This window comes from Curcuma longa, chromosome 11 (assembly GCF_044706935.1).
Source record: "Curcuma longa cultivar G26 ecotype Majalengka, Jawa Barat chromosome 11, ITB_CL_G26_1.1, whole genome shotgun sequence".
Taxonomy (NCBI): Eukaryota; Viridiplantae; Streptophyta; class Magnoliopsida; order Zingiberales; family Zingiberaceae; genus Curcuma; species Curcuma longa.
Window position 1 is genome coordinate 28,970,728 of NC_133871.1, and position 19,069 is coordinate 28,989,796.

A 19,069-nucleotide genomic window follows, 5' to 3' on the forward strand; every position below is an offset into this window, starting at 1 on the left:
AGAATCAACAAAGTTGGCTGATAAACAATTTTTGTTTTCTCTTGATATTATCTGTCTTGCAGTATCAACAAAGTTTGCTCACACATGATGATATTATCTTTCTCATCCTACCATTATTAATTTGCACACTAGTATGATAAAAATTGGATGGTGAAACAGTATTTCTCGTATATTTGATTATATTTTTAAAAGAATCATAGTTTCCTCATACGGCAGCCATTCAAAGAATTCAACTAAGAACATACTAAAGAAGCACAAAGTTCAATTAAGATGCTCACTCTTACAATGCTGCAGAGGCTGGTCGTCACTTCGTATGGAATTATATTCGCACAGTGCTGCCAGTCATCCAAATTTCTGCTTCCTATCAGCTAGCCGAGACTGCACAGAATAAGAATTTCTTGGATCAACATGTAATTGCTAAATAGCTTACTACAATTTAAGAATTCATCCTTGATTTCACTATTTTGACATCAAGTGGTGGATCATCAAAGAGCTCAGTCCACAAAAAAGAAATAAACACTTTCAAACAATATCTTTAGGCAAATTTTCATTTGAATGAAGGCAAACATATGAAGGAAACATCATGCACAATGGTTTTAACATCCATAAACCTGAAAGAATGGTAATGTGTATAATTGAATAATAAACAAACATGCAGCTTTTTCAAAAAAAAAAAAGAAGATGATATCAAACAACCAACTGCTGTCAAACAAATGTGATTGGAAATGTGGCACGAACCAAAATGATTAGGGCTGAGAGAAAGGCAAACTTTATCTAAGGGGAGGGCAAATCCTTTTGTAGTGACCCTAATTACATACTACTTGAACTAGTGGGAGGTCCATCGTGCCTTCTTTAGTGAATGATGATCGTCCGTCATGAGAAAAAGCATTAGTTTTTGCTAATTGGTTCACGCTACATTTGTCCAACATAAAAAATATCTAAAAACTGCCAAATATCATTTCATTGTTCCTGCCTCTCCCTGTCATCAAGCAACTAATTTCATTTGATCATGGAATGGAGACTTCCTTGAGTTATAATACATGGTATAATATGCCAACAGTGCAGTAGAAGAAGTTGTTGATGAAAAATTAAAAAAAGTGAAAGTTTTGAGTGAACGACATGTGGTCGTTTAAGACAAAAGTTTTATGTTATGGTAAGACCAACCATAGTGTACAGGCCAAGTATTTGAGCTAAGAAAATAAAATAGAAAAAGTTAATGCAGAAGATAAAAGAATGACAAGATCAATGTGTAGGATTACTAAATAAAATAAAATAATTATTGTCCTCTAAATGATAAATGAGACCGAATCAACCAAATTAGGTAGAAGATCAATGTGTAAGATTTTTTATGTTAAGTCTACTAATCCATGTAATGTAGTTATACTTTATCAAATAATGCAATATAATAATTCACTTTCCTAATTGCCACATGGTATCAGAGTTTTTGTCAGAGATTTTATCTTGAGTCTATAAATCCATGTAATTTTATTTTATGAATAATGCAAGACACTATTTTAATGGTATAAGCCACTATTTATGGTCAGGTTTTTTCAGGAGTTGTTCCGTTGAAGGGAAAGTTGTCCATTTCACCCTTATCATCTATTCTCCTCTCTGATTCTCTCGTTCCCAACAACTGCGTGAAGCCGCCACACACATCTTATGACTATGGTTTAAGATAAAATTAGTTATTTGGATGGAACAAGTACAATTTTTATGCAAAGTCTATCTTATGGTTATGCTTTAAATAAAATTAGTTGTGGGTATATAAATCATGTTTGGGTGTTTTAGGTTGAGTCTACAAATACGTCTCATTAAAATTTATGTATAATAATATCAATGGTTCTACTGAACATTATTATCTATTCATCTAATTGTGATTGTCATTCAACAAGATACAAATATTTAAATTTATTTAATTTTTCTCATCATTTTTATATCAAAATAAAAATAAACTGATAGAACTATAATATCTTTGATAAAGCAACAATGTGATCTTAGATATAAATTAGCTGCCTAAATGTTTTAGTTTCTTAGGAAAAAAAGGAGAATAATTAAATTTGATCCAAAACTTCAACATAAATAACTTCAAAATGTAAAAAAATAAATATCTCAGAGCACAATTATAATATTTACATTTATTGTTTGTAATATATAATCATTGGGTTGAACATAGCATTCGTTTGATTTCATTTAGCATAGCCTATGATTGGGGACACCATATACAAAGATACATTAAAAATTTAGATTCCAGTATGAGCCAATCAAAATCATCAAAATTGAGCATCTATAAAAAAAAAACTGAATTTTTTCTTCACTACAAGAACTACAACTACATTATCCTTTATGAAATATTGTCCTACAATATTTTTCCTTTTCTAATTTCTACAAAGGAAAGAGGGATAAAAGGCCATATTAAATCCTATATAGCATAATAAATAAATATTTAGAAGACATAGATATCTCTACTATCTGTTTTTACATAAGGTTCAATGGTGAGGCAAATCCATATCGCTTACTCCAAATAGTTGAGACTCATGGCTAAATGGTGTTATTGTATTGATGATTTATGTCCTTTTTCAATCAAAGCATAATCCAATTGTTCATGAATAAGCAGATTTTTTTTCCAGCACCTTATCTATATCTATTCAATATATTTATCTGAGTCATCGTAAAGAATCAAAATTATAGCAAGCACTATTTACAGGATATGTAACCCTGTCAATAATGGCTGCTTTTTTTTTATTGAAATATCAACACAATGCTCTACAGTCAAAGCACCACACTTTCCGTCATCACCACTATGCTAAACCAACCTATTAACAGGATTCTCATCCTCAAAAATAAATGTAAAAGGGTGGTCAAGATAACTACGGATGAAGGGAGGAGCTTACATACAGTCTCTATAAATTTGAGGTGTTTCATAACTTCTTTCTGTTGGCAGTTCCTACAGTCACATCCATTCACACATGCATCATAAAAAGGTTGAAACCAGTGCAATTAAATGCTATAAATCTGGCACAGAAATTTGAACAAAAGCTGATTCCACAGAGGCCAGTAGAATGACAAGCATGAAACAATAAAGAAAAAAATGTGGCGTCCTGCCCATATTGCATGAGAATGCATAGTTCGTACACGAAACACGATTTTAATCGTGATGAAGAACTTGTGACTCAACACTAAATTGACGCCTCAAATTACACAGACAAATAGGAACGAAATTGACAAAGCAAAGGATAACTATCTTACACACACACACACACATTTATATATATAAACTAGCACATAGAGATTGAAAGTGGAGCATTTTACTATTCAAATACTGAAAAGATACATAGAGATACAATAGTTTTATAGGGTCGTGCATCAATAACTTATAAGTCGCATCCTACCCATATAGCAGAACTTGTGACGCAACACTAAATTTATGCCTCAAATTACAAAGACAAATAGAGACGAAATTGGCAAAGCAAAGACTAACTATCCCACACACATATATATAAACTACTACATAGAGATTGAAAGTGGAGTATTTTACTAATCAAATACTGAAAAGATACATAGAGACACAATACTTTTATAGACACAGGAATAACTAAACTAAGAAAGAAATGCCACTGTTCTAAACTAAGAAAGAAATGTCACTGATTGGGGAACATAATAATCTCAATGAACTTTTACTAAATTAAAAGATTCCCATTACACTAGAATCAAATTAAAAATACTCCAACCAAATTTCCACATAATCAACTACATAAAAGGGAAGTCCGATGAACGAAGTTCTCGTCAATGCAGGATCCTAGGAAAAGGTCAATTGTACATAACCTTATCTTACTTTGCAAGAGACTGTTTTTAAGACTCGAACCCGTGACCTTTAGGTCACACGGCAACAATTTAGCATTACGCTAAAGCTCCCCCTCATATATTAAACTACATGGTACCTAAAATAAACCAATTGTCAATCAAATTAAAATTCAATATTCAAATTAATGTTTTTTCCTTTGTTTGCAAATTACCAAGTCGTGTCAGTTGACACAAGTAGAATTTAGCATTCTATCTACCAACCGACTGACCATCACATTTTTTGATGGTGTTACTCCATTTACCTGCTCTTTGAAAAAAAAAACTAAAATATTTCCTAGCTAATTAATACATTGTTTCTATGGTATTCTTACATTTGTTCAGTTTTCTGAAAATTCATTCTTCTATAAAAGTTTCCCGGCATAACATCTCATAAATTTCTAGAAAGAGCAATTAAGATTGATTTTAAAACAAACGATGACAGCGAAGCTTTTATTTCAGACTTTAAAAAGTGGAAACTTGAAGGAGCTGATGCAAAAACTAGAATGGTTTGTTTAATTCATGCAAAATGATTTGCTTAGAACATTTCATAATACTGCTCTCAGGTACATATATATATAGGCATATACATATATGGTTTGTTGCCATTTCCTTGTACATGTACATTGTTATATATCTATATAAATAAATACCAAAATTGTATTGGCACAATACAATACGGTATCAAAACCATATCATTCTAGTAGGCCAAAACTCAAGTACAACCTATAGTGAAGAAATTGAATCAATATATATTTTTAATGCTCTAGCAATAATTGAGAGAGCAGCTAAGAGCATAAATGAGTTGGCAGAAGACTAGAGGATGAACAAAGCAATTAGGGAGTAAAATTTAGGAAAGAGAACTCTAGGAAAGTTGAAAACTTTGGTTCATACCATGTAAGATTTGACCGCCTCACATATTAACTCCTCTTCACCATTGATGGAGTTTAAGTATATTAAAGACCCCAAAGTACATTAAAGCCCTCAACTAATACCGCCCTAATTAACTAACTCAAGTTACAAAAGCAGCATTGGAGTTAGATGGAATGAAACTTGTGCATTGGTGATAGTAGTTGTTTAGATGGAATGAAACTTGTGCATTGGCGATAGTAGTTGACTGATTCAGAAGCAATGGTTGAGAGACAGAACAAGGAAGCTAGGAAATTTATGATTAGATACTGTATTTTTCTTAGAAGATATTTGGTCAATAATGTTAGAAGTCAATATTTGACTAGTTCTTTGTCCTCCCCTCTCACTGCATCATTTATCCTCCCCTCCGCCGTCTATTCAGTTGCCATCATTTCTCCAGATAAGTAATGACATCTTGGACATTCGAAGTGCTACAACTACCACTTCTAGAAGAAATCAATCTTGGAACAAGGAAGCTAGGAAATTTATGGTTAGATACTGTATTTTTCTTAGAAGATATTTGGTCAATAATGTTAGAAGTCAATATTTGACTAGTTCTTTGTCCTCCCCTCTCACTGCATCATTTATCCTCCCCTCCGCCATCAGTTGCCATCATTTCTCCAGATAAGTAATGACATCTTGGATATTTGAAGTGCTACAACTACCACTTCTAGAAGAAATCAATCTTGTAGGCATTGTTGTTGATCCTTTAAAGGGCTCACCGTGGGCCAATCATCTTTTCTTTTCCCTAAGTCCATTACATGTTACACTTAAAAATGTTCCTACAACATTTGGCAACTTCCATATAAGATTGATTGGTCGACTTCAACATCCCCTTGATTTCACCTAATTCTTGACATTAAAGTATAAAAAATATCTGGCTTTCCTGTCATTGGTATGGCAAGAGGGATGTTGGAACATCAACAGCAAGGTATAGATAATGAGAGGACAACCTTCCAGTCTTTCCATATGCAAGTTTAGATCTAAAACACGCAACATCTCTCTAAAATCATTTTTTTCAGCCAGAGTTTAAGGGCGACACATGCAATATCTCTCTATAATCACCAGGCACTTAAATGATATCATGTGTATAAATTATGGTTTAAAATTTCATATTGCATTGTCCTAATAAATTACATTTTGATACTCTTCAGTATAGATAATCAATCACGTGTTGTTGTGTCGATTATGTCGATAAGTATCATATTATGTTAGCATTCGACACCCCTTGACATGCTATAAATGTGTCAAGATGAATTGAAATATTTTTAACTTTTGTCCATATAATGCAATGTCAAAAGTATACGATTTTAGAATGAATTGAAATAGTTGTGCCCTCCTCGTATTCGTCTTTTTCATATACTTCATCCCCATCCAATTCTCTACTAGAACTATATGTCGAAATACCAAAGTCTGAAATTCTAGGACGGTTCAACATTTTGAACCTTGAGTTAGGGTGTGGTGAAGTCATATGTTATTGTTCAGTAGAGTGGGTTCAAATTGGATTTAATTTGAACTCGATTTGATCAATTTAGGATCCAAACAAACTTATTTTAGTTTAGGCTCATATTTTTTATTCAATTAATAAGTTTTAGAATAAAATACTAATTTGATCAAATCGAGCCAAATGCCCATACAGAGGTGGAACATTGTGTTGCACAAAGGCTGACTCTCCCTTCTCTCCAAAGTCCGTTTGCAAACACAATAAGGATTTCATTGAACTATTTAAACTTCAGTCATAATATTAAACACTAAAGTTTCATAGAAACCCACCATGTTTGTCAAGGTTTGCCATCAATCACTATATTTGTACTCCAATTTGCAATCAACAATTATATTGGCATAGTCAAAGGAAAAAAATATATATAATTACATAATAGAAATGGATAGGACATTACAAAAGATGACTTACCTCCGCCACTTTCCACATATGGTTCCCTCATCATCATCACCACTATATACAATCTCACAGCACTGGATCCAATTACCCATAGGAGTCAGTTTTTGGTTGCTTGTTGGAGTTAGATGCCTATAGTGAGGCAAATATGTCAAAATGGGAATAGAAGGCACCTCAAATGTTTAACAGTAAAGATTAATTTCTCAAGTCTTACAGTAAGACTAGAACATTCAGCAAAATCCACTTCTGAAAGCTCCTCAAATGGATGGAATTCCTCACTACATACATGCATGTAGAAATAATGACCCCAGCAGAAATGAGATTTGATAGCTGTGCTTATATTAAACAAGAAAAATTGGTGCTAAAGAATTTATCTTTTGTTTCTATTTTCTAATTGTCATTCCCTGCAAGCCTAAGACAGAATTACATACACTATGGATGATATGATATATCTTATAACTTTAAAGTATAGATTACATGATACAAGTAAACCAATGTGAACACACTTACACATCAAAGAGAAAATACCAAGACCTGAGCTAAAAACCTGATAAACATGAGTATAGCCCCACAAGCAGAACATGGACTAGGTACCCTGTTTCCCACAAGGGAAGGAAAAAAATTGTGGAAAAAAGGTAGGGAAAATGCTCATATGTAAAGGATTGGAAAATATTTCCATAATTTTAGCTTTCTTGGAAGCTATGTAACTCAGACACAAGAAGTCCATATTCATATAGGATACAAGTCTTAGACACATCACACATGATTTTCTCAAAATGATAACACATGGACACATCAAAAAAGATCCAAACTTAAGACGCGAATAGCAGAACATCACTAATCTTAAAACTTTAAATATTAATATTTAATCAAATATTACCAAAAATTAATTTATATATATTAAAAGTTATATAACCTAATATAACATATAATAAATAGTAATTGTTATTATCAAGCATATATTTTATAACTTATATGTCAATTTATATAACTTTTAAAATGTAAATTTATATAGTATAAATAGTAACATATAATAAGTTATGTAACCTCACTTATATAAGTTTTATTTAATAGGCCTTACAACTCTACCATATCCCTGATAGCCATTAAGCGTAACCCACCTCTAGTTCTGTTATATATTATATTTTGACTATTTAATTTCTAGATTGTATTTTAATTTTAAATTTTGGCAGTTAATTAAGCTGAACTTAACCAACTTATTGGCTTTTGGTGATCAATTTGAAGTTTATTTAAGGTTTAGGCCTTATTTTTAGAGTTGAGTGGGTTTAAAATTGAGCTCGATTGGTACTTATTTTAATCAGTTTAGAGTTAAATCAAGTACATTCTTAATTTAGGAAGGTTTAATCGTGTCTAAGCTTGGGTTAGTCAAGAGATTTTTGAGGTATTTATTTCTTTTCTCCTCTGCCTAACATGAGTCCCCCAACCCTCATCTCTGTGTCTCGCTCACCTGCATTGCTTCATATTTCAATCGTTAGTGTTGTGATGATCCCGACAATGGACGACGGCGCCTCCTCCCTCCTACAACTTCAGTATTCCCTCTTGCTCTTTCCTATTCTCTCAATCTCTCTTCTCTCTCCTTCCAATTTCTCTCACATTCCTCTTTCTCAAGCAACAATCAAATCTCAACAGGTGGTAAGATTACTCTAGAAGCTCCCTTTCCTCCTTACTCCAGCCACTCCCATTGACTACCTCCTTGCCACACGAGTGTCAAACTACATACTCTCCTTAATCCTATCCTCCCTCCTTCAGCACGACACCATTGAAATCCACTTCCTCCCAACACAACCTGAGTCGCAGATAGGTTTTCTTTATTTGTTTCTTCTTTCTTTTACTCTCACAGACAAGTTCAATTATTGAGACTCATATCATATTTGCACCCATGTCATGTGTCGGCACAAAAATGGTGAGGTAAAATGCTAAGTTCGAGTGTTAAAATCAGAAGAGAAGATTTAGAATATCATTTGATTGTTTCCTTAGCAGGAAACAAAGACGGTGGAAACTTTAAGTATTAAAAGTATTTAACAACTTAAATCAAAAATAGATTTGGAATAAAAAGAGCTAACATGCTCTATCACATGCCAAGTAAATTTTCTGCCCAACTCAAAATGGAAGCAATTTAGAGAAAAACAAGGGATTTATTTAGCTTTTCTTTTCCTTCCATCCCTCTATTTCCTCCCGAGGAAACAAAGTGAAAGTGCTAATGGAAAATCTTTTTGTCACCTTGCTTCCACCATTCATTTCCTTCCCCCACAAGAAACATGAAGTGATTCTTGTTTTAGTCAAGTCATTTAACTAAAGTGATCTTCTATATGCCTTCATTGGACCAAAAATTCATTGAGAAACAGAGAAATTGGCTGCTCCAACATGAACCACAACCTAAGAGCTATGCTTGCAATAACGTTAATATCTAAGTCCAACACCGTGACTTCTAGAAAAGTATTAGCTATTTAAGAGAGAGTGATGTAATTCTTTAACCATGTAAAGACTAACTACACATCACATGCAGTTACTCATATTTGTCTACAGTCACATCGTCATCATCATTACTATCACCGTCGCCGCCGCCACAACCATGCGCACCATAAAATTATATTAGTTGTTTAGGAAAGGGTGAGGATGTATATTATCTATGGTTGCCACTGAGTATGTTCATCTCCTTTATTTAGGATCGACTAAAATGGATCTTATCACTCAATTCTAGGGGTTACAATTTAAGTTGTCATGTATTAATCATATCATAAGCAGATCATGTCATTTTTATAAACAAAAATACTGTATATAATATAAAATCCATTATACATTTCTTAAAAATAATTTTACATGAACTAAAAGTAATTAAACTTCTAAAAAGTTATTAAATTTAGTAAAATAATTTAACTTGGTAAATGATTCAATCCATGTCATTTGTTTACATAATGTTATATTATTTCCAAGTATTGTCTCTGTCAATGGTACTTCAAATCAAGTAGGGTCATTTACATAAAAATTATTAGGTCTTGTCCAATATTATGAGCCTACTCTATTAAATATTAATACATATTTAATATTATTCCCTCTATCCCTTGGAACTTTTACTTTGATTCAAGACTTCTAACTATAGAATCTATCGGTCAACATGTACATATCATCTGAGCCTTTTTATTTTTCATTTATTAGAGTTGCACCTAATTGTTCTCATATGTTCTCATATATTAGTATTTTGTTAGCTTATACTAATTAATGATGCCACCTATCCATCATAGGGCACTCTCAAAAAAATTGTGTTGTCACTAAAGTTTAACGTTGAGGTACTATTTGCTTAAATAGATGATAATGGAACAAAATTGAGCACTTTGTACACCCCAGCTGCCCAAGAAAGAATAACATTCAAATAGAAATTTTACAAATAACAAACATACAAGTACAAAAGTCATACTAGAGAAATATCCTATCCGTTATGATATTGACATTCTTAGTCAATAGATGGAAATTGCCAAAGATGAATAGAAGATAAAAAAAACTCACAAGCTTTTATGTAAAAATGTTTGTTCCATGTAGATATATTATTAGTCATAGTACAAAAAAAGGGCAACTTATCTCACTTCTTTAAGATTCCATCTCACATGTCCAATGATTTACTATCAAAAAGTAGTTTCATGAGGGCATGACATATCCTTTCTTATTCTTATTTTCACCTGGGTAAGGAACCATCTTCATGCAATGCACACCGCAAAGTTTATAATTTGACTAACCATGAAATCAGAAACCACGACAAAAATGTGAAGAAATTAGAGAAAGATAGCGTCAACATAATAATTCAGTCCTCATATCAAGTATCATGTGAAACATGGTTGTCAATGAGCACTACTAAACATGCTGCCTTTTTTGCCTTGCCTGTCAAGCTCATGCTGATGAACAATTTTACAAATGGGGCCAGGAGATATACCCATGTATGTTAACAGTAAATGCACAGTGAGACAGAGAAGGAAATACAATGTTTGCAAGTATAATATATTAGAAGCCCGTGATAAAGGTACTAGTCTTCTAGTGGTTCTACGTTCATTGCACGAAATTGTTGGACACTCAATAGTCAATAATATGAAGACATTTTTAATACTTTTGAGAAATAAAAAAGGATCTTTGGCGCAACAGTAAAGTTACTGCCGTGTGACCTAAAAGTCACGGGTTCGAATCTCGGAAACAACCTCTTGCAAAGCAAGATAAAGGTTGCGTACAATAGATCCTTCCCCAGGACTCCGCATTGGCGGGAGCTTTGTGCATTGGGCTGCCTTTTTTTTTATACTTTTGAGAAATAAACAAGGTATTAACAAGGCATACTCTAGTACCAGACCAGACCACTCTGGAACTTCTGCTTGAAAATCTTTACCAATTCGAACTCCAGTTGTATAAGACAATTTGTCCTGCTCATCCACCAAATTGTATGAATTCCCAGATTTGACATTTGGTTTGCTTCTCAAACAAGGTTGACAATTCCATTCATCTATTGGTATCTTGTTTATCTTAGGATTCAAACAGTTAATATGAAATGCTTCTTCACAGAGGTCACAAATTAGCATTCCTGATGGACTTCCAGATTGACAGCATAGCTTGCACAATAGATTAGACTTGGAAGTTAGTACATCTATGTCCTCAAGTGAAACACAGGAAACACTTTCAGAAGTTACTCCAAGCAATCCATGACTTTTAAGAACAAATATGCACAGCTCCTTCGTTGAATGGAAGTCGCTCATCGATTCTGCAACAACAACATGCAATGAAAAATACTAAGTTATCCACTTCATTATTCACAAAATATGACCACTCTGGAACTTCTGCTTGAAAATCTTTACCAATTCGAACTCCAGTTGTATAAGGCAATTTGTCCTGCAATATAAATGCTACAGAGCTCAAATCTCCATGAGATATACTTAATCCTTGCTCAGGCAATTCATCCACCAAATTGTATGAATTCCCAGATTTGACATTTGGTTTGCTTCTCAAACAAGGTTGACAATTCCATTCATCTATTGGTATCTTGTTTATCTTAGGATTCAAACAGTTAATATGAAATGCTTCTTCACAGAGGTCACAAATTAGCATTCCTGATGGACTTCCAGATTGACAGCATAGCTTGCACAATAGATTAGACTTGGAAGTTAGTACATCTATGTCCTCAAGTGAAACACAGGAAACACTTTCAGAAGTTACTCCAATTCGAACTCCAGTTGTATAAGGCAATTTGTCCTGCAATATAAATGCTACAGAGCTCAAATCTCCATGAGATATACTTAATCCTTGCTCAGGCAATTCATCCACCAAATTGTATGAATTCCCAGATTTGACATTTGGTTTGCTTCTCAAACAAGGTTGACAATTCCATTCATCTATTGGTATCTTGTTTATCTTAGGATTCAAACAGTTAATATGAAATGCTTCTTCACAGAGGTCACAAATTAGCATTCCTGATGGACTTCCAGATTGACAGCATAGCTTGCACAATAGATTAGATTTGGAAGTTAGTACATCTATGTCCTCAAGTGAAACACAGGAAACACTTTCAGAAGTTACTCCAAGCAATCCATGACTTTTAAGAACAAATATGCACAGCTCCTTCGTTGAATGGAAGTCACCCATCGATTCTGCAACAACATCATGCAATGAAAAATACTCAAAGTTATCCACTTCATTATTCACAAAATATGAACTGTGATTGGATTTTTAACATTAAAAATCATGCTTTTGAAATTTTGTGATGGCTAATTCAGCATGGACTTTGTTTTCTCCAGTAGCTTCATTACCAGGATTATCATTTGAATCAATTAGTTCACCTGCAGTAAGATTTATCTGCTTGACATAAGGGGTTCCAATTAGATCCTCCAAATGGTGACGGTCATAAGTGTTTCCATTCTCAATGGCCTTGTCAGAACCTGCAAAGTTCATTTTATTCCTGTGAAGCCCATTATTTTGTACCGATAAGGAATTTTCCATGCAATCAATACTATAATGGAAAAAGTTACCTCCTACAACATCTTCAGACAGAAACGCAACATCAAACTTCTGAAATTTCCTATGTTTGTATACACAACTATCTGTTTCACTCATGATCCTCAAGTACAAATCATTTGTGATTGATATATTAGAATGCAAATGCAGTTCTACTTGTTGTGACAAGTTGGACTGCTTTCTTCATCTTCAATAGCTTCCCATGTTCTCTCCCTAGTTTCACTTTTATGGGATGAGAAGTATAGTCTCGAGTTTTGGTGTTTCTCTTATCAGATACAAACAATGACGAGACAATTCTGCATCAACATTTGAGTTTTTGTAGTGCTATAGTATAGCCTATAGTTACATCTTGGGTTCATTAGGATTTTCACATTATGGAATGCGCCACAAGCAATATATGATATTCCGGAAGTGGAAAATGTATATCCCGAAATGAGCAAGCAATAGGATAAATCCACAACACCGTAAAGTTAAATGACTTTCCTTATCTACATACAGAAATATACCAGTTGAATTAGATAGCCCTTGAAGACAATTTTTCCAAGATCACCATTGTAAATAGTTTTACACAGCCATTGAAGATTCTGAAGAAAAAAAATTACCATCACAAACACTAACAAAATAGAAAACCTAGACACATATTGCTAGAGTAAGAAATTAGCTAATAATTAACATGCATGGAAAAGATACCATGTATAGTGCATAACAGTATCAAGCCTTCAACTTAAAATGTTCTATTGGTCACAACAAATTCATCACTCTCACCCATGCAAAAGAAAAAACAAAAAATTATCTGGTTTAATTATTGTGGACATTAGGTAAAATCTCAAACTTGGTAAGTTGGCAGACATAAGCTTAAAGAACATCTAAAATTTGTTTTAATGTGCTTCAATTTGCACTAGTTAAAAACTTTAATGAAATTCACTGAATTAACACTTATTTTTAAGATCATTGTACTAGAGAAATATAGATCAACTATTAATTTCTTTCTTTTGGATCTTGGATTTACCTGCTTTAATTAGAGCTTAATTTTTTGACATGCCTCTTTCAGCGGTGGATCAAGACCCAAGGGTCAATGGGTGCAAAACTATTACTCTAGAAAATAATGGTCATCTAAATATTAAACTATAATTACATCATATCTTTTTTCTAAATATTTAATTACTGCACTATCTTAGAAATTTAAAGTCTCATGTCTTGACATTATATAATATAAAATTTAGAGTTAGATTGGTGTGAATTCATATATTAGGAAAACTACTTGGTAGATCATGTTTTTTGAGTTTCTAAATGAATATTTTTAAAAACATTTACTAATTAAACTTTTCGGTGATTGATTTAAATGAAATGCAATAATAATGAAATATTGAATTATCAAATCATTCTACCCAATTATAGAACTACAAAAAAGTTAAATGAAATGTCAACCAATCTTTGGTCAACCAATCTTTGGAAAGCTTACAAAAAATAATAGAGGAGAATGATCATAATAAAAAATTTAACTCACTGAGATAGAAAATTTAAGAAAAGTTTACAAAACAAAGAAATATGGAAAAGATTTTTTTTAAGAAAAAAATTAAGATTCTTTTAATTTTACAAAACAAAGAAAACTTTTACTGAGATGGAAAAGTTTACAAAATCATGCTTACAACATTTAACTAGGCTAATATAAAAGATTTTTTTCTTTTGAAAACATGGTTAATTAAATGCATGGATTCGATACAATGTTGTGTCGGTTGGCACAGGTGGAATGGTGTCACGAATGAAGTCACAACCCTACAACATCCTCTGGAGGTCATGGCTGCCTCTGATTTTAAAAAAAATTAATTTATGTATTTATTTATTTTCATTTCTATTTTTTATTTTTAAAAATATATTTATTTATTATTTTTCATTTCTTTTTTTCTTTTGATTTTTTTCTCTTTGATCTGTTAATTTTTTCCTTCTTCATTGTTAATTTATTTTTCTCCTTCATCCGTCCACAAGGGTAAACAGAGAGGAAAAAAACCTCTTCACCTCTTTAATAATGATTAATTTTTTACTTCTATCTATTGATGGAAAAAAAAAATCTCTTAAATGATGGTTAATTTTTCCCCTTTATTTATCCACAAGGTAAACAGAAAAAAATAAATCTTCTTTATGATGGAGGAAACAAAGTGTTACAAAAAATAATAAATATAATATAATTTCTAACCTTTTAAAATATATTATTATGAATTAAATTATTAATTTGACGGATCCGTTCATAGAACATTTGCTTGTGTTTAAAGCTGGCTAGCAACTTAACACAATCCTCAACCTGTTTCATCCGAGTTTGGGACTGGCTTTAACGGTTTTACTATCAATTAAATTATTATATATAAAAATATAGTTATATTTTAAAATTTTAAATTGATCAAAATAAAACCAAATTAAATTCAATTTAAATCTACTTGATCTTGTCATGGCTACTTGGTGAACTTTAACTAATGTTAAATTAATTTTTATTCAATAAGCATGAAATATTTTACGAGATAATATCAAAATTTAAACTCAACTTCAACATCTCAAATATAACCAAAACTTCAACACGTTTCAAAATTTTAAACCTTGATTAAATGTGATGTATATAAATATCATTGTGTAGACGAATTAACTAATTAGAAATATTTAAAAACTATGGTATTAATAATTACACTTATTAAAATTTAAACCACTGGTACCTTCTCAATCCATATATGCACCAACAAGTACAACAATAAATATTGAAGAATGGCTTCAATCATATAAATAGTTTATATAGTATTATAGTGCAACTATTAGAAGACCTTATTTTCTTCATTTCATTGGGTACAATTGCACCCACTGAGGTATATGTAGATTTGCCCATGCCTCTTTAGTGAACACCACAAGTCCAGACTACACAATTAAATATGGTTGTTACTGACACTAGTATTTGATTGAACCAACTGGGTTCTACTAACTAAACAGATTAGTCTCTATTTCAGATTTCCTTTGAGGCATTCAATCAGGTTTTTTACTATTTAGTAGATCAAGTACAGTTGGGTTTTGGAATTTGTTGAGGAAAGTTGACTAGTCCAGATGATACTTTAAGCAATTGTTATCTATTTTTTATAATTTAAAACTTCTGATAATTTTCAGCATTAAACTGAAGTTAGATGCAATTTTAGGTAGACAAAAGAATGCAAACCTTTCCTCTTTTTTTTTGGCAACCCAAATGTTCGGGCTTCGCTCAATTAATCCTAGAGATAGACGGTCTTTCTCCCTGGTTTGCCTACCAGGTAAATTTGAATAACAGCTTATACACATTTAGAAGTTGACCTCTAGGATATTTGTCCCATTTGGGATTCAAACTCTGGTCTTCTTATTGTTCCTCTAAGTATTTTACCACTGCACCACACCTGTGGGAGGGAATGTAAACCTTTCTTAAATATATACATGATGAAGGAGATATTAAAGTAGCTAACATTTTAAAAAGAGGGCTCAATGGACACATACGCGAACATCTAGGCATATATTGCAAGGTATTGCATCGCATATGGCATATGTGGTCACACATGTGTGGAAGGCTTCAATATGCAAGACATTTGTGATGCTGCATATGCAGCGCACATACCAAAATCTAGTTCCTTCAAACTAGTTTGGGATGAACCATAGAAACCTTAGTCATAGGGTTTTTTTATGATGTTAATAAAAATCATTTTTATGATGTTATTCATTCACATCAAAATATTAGTATTTTTTACTGCAGAACACTTATAAGCTAAGGTTTCAATGTGGTAACCATGTTTAAGCATTTTTATCAATATAACTTCTAGTACTTTCCAACTAACAACCAAAAAATGTGCCTGCAATCAGCAGATGCAGCAAGTAAACCATATACTACCTACACGTGCTATGCTATTTGAAGCCTTTAAAGTAGCACATACTCAATGGTTTCCCATTACAATGTAGGCAAATTGACATTGCAATGTACGAAAAAATTCCCCCACACTGTACATAATGATTATCAAATTGCTGCATCTAGCCTGTGAAACAAATTTACCTATGCTATTAGGATAGAATTTGAACATTATGGAACAAACAGCAGTTAATTGCAACAGAAGTAGGTCTGAGACTGTAAAAAAGTTTGTGTTGTTACTAATAATCAAACTTTTCAAATTTAAACAAAATTTAAGAGAAGCAACAGGAAATACATAAAGATGCCTAACCCAGACTACTTTCACTTAACAATTGCATAGCTCACAGTTAAATCCAACAATCCATATTTTATATCATCTAATGAGCTTCAAATTTCAAAGATACGAACACATATAAGTTTAGAGTATGGTTTGCTTATTCAATAAGGATATATATACCTTTTATGCATGCATTCATCATGTGGAAATATAAACGGGTGAAGTGGTAGGCAATATGCAGATAAGCTGTAAATTCAACCATCCTGATTCCTGATTAAATACAAGAGAAGGAAAAAATAGCCCTAAGGGTGATAGAAAACCATTACATATCACATAAGTCATTAACAATCAATCACTTATTTTAGCACGTAGGTATAATCAGTTGCCGCCAAAGATCAAGAAATCATGGTTGTTGATCTACGATAGCAGATGTTTTACCCAGAAGTGAATCTTTATATTACTGACGAGTGAACAAGATTGATTCACAAAGACTTATGCTCAAGAACACAACATGAAGTGATGCGAGGAAAATGAACAGAAGAGCCGCGTAGTTGCTTACCACGGATGGTTTTAACGGGATTGGAGAAAGGCGTCAGAACGAAAAGAACATGAGAAATGAGCGAGAGTCAACTCAAACTGTTCTTGCCACAAATGAGGGATCAGGGAGGAGGTGGAAGCGAAGGGAGGGGAGGCAACAGGCCCGGCGCCGGCCAGCAAAAAGAGATCTACTGAAATGGGCCTGGGCCGTATTAATTGGGCCATTATGCGGGCTGGCACTGTTTGGATCTTGATCTGTACGGTCCACTCGACATGTGCTGGGGCCCATGCACACGACAAATGCTTAGGCCAGTAGGCGGAGTTACTTCAAAATATATATATTATAATAATAAATAAATATATAAATATTAAAAAATTAGAAGTAAATTCTAAAATAATTATTAATTAAATATTAAATATTTATATAATTTCAATTTATATTTGATATAATCTAAATATTTATATTTTAAATTTGGTGCAGCGTGAATTTTACGTATCAAATTTGATAAAATACACTCGTATGAATATCATAGCTTAAATTTAGTATAAAAAAATCTTATTATTTGTGACGCACTTAATCATTTGTCTTCCATGTGAACTAACTATGTATAGGACTGGTTCTATAAGCTATATCAAATTTTTCATATATGAAACTGTATACTATATTAAAAATTTTGATATAAAAAATATATATTGATATCGTACTTAAAATTTGCTATATTGAAATTTTAATATATTAAATTTTTGGTATGGTATAAATTTTATATCAAAAATTTCATATCAAAAATTTCTATATCAAAATTATAATATATATATAATATTATCTATATCAAAATTATAGTTGGATTAAACCAGTTGTACAATATATATATATATAATAAGTAATTTATAAAAGAATTTGTTAGGTATTTGGATATATATCGAAATACTAAACAATATTAAATCTCATATGATATCGAAAAGTTTTTTATGGTATAATATCATATTGAAATTTTTGATATACCATTAATATGGATATGTTTGATATCTGTCCATATGGTATATACTATATATCAAAATTTTTAATATTTTTTCCACTCTTACTATAACCGTCGATTTAAGTTAAATCGGACAAATTGACTCGCCCCCGTCAAATAATTTAAATAGATTGAGTTAAAATTTTATCAATTTATTTTAAAATGTGTTTGGATAAGTCGACCCACCTATGCCCACGACCTGCGTGAGTTGGCTTGTGATGGACTTGAATTGACCCGCGGGTTGAAAAAATTTATTTTTAAAAAAATTTAAAATTAAAGTAGAAATTTTAATGGACTAGTGAGATTAATCTGTTTAAACTACAATTTAAACTTAAAATTTTCAACTTAATCAATTTAAATTATAATCTAAATATAAACTTTTTAATATTTTTTATTTTTTAACATATCCGTGGAATGGCCCGCCTAACCTGTAATCTATCTTGGATTGAGTTTGGCTGGAGATTTTCTAATCTTTCAAGTTGATGGATCAATCCGTCTTGTCATATAATGAATTTCTGATGGGTTGACATGCCCCATCATAAATAAATCTATTTAACAACTTAACCCCTACTTGTGTACTACTTCAAAAGAATCGAAATCAACAAAGTTTTACTTATTATATACTTACTACTATATGTGAGACAGACCAAGGTGGACCGAGTATAAGTTATACTCGGTTCGATCCTCTTGGG

At 32.2% G+C, this 19,069-nt stretch overlaps 1 pseudogene; it reads right to left on the bottom strand.

The window, feature by feature from the left end:
- Positions 1–6,654: 6,654 nt before the first annotated feature.
- On the bottom strand, positions 6,655–12,832 carry LOC141841087 (uncharacterized; annotated as a pseudogene).
- Positions 12,833–19,069: the final 6,237 nt, after the last annotated feature.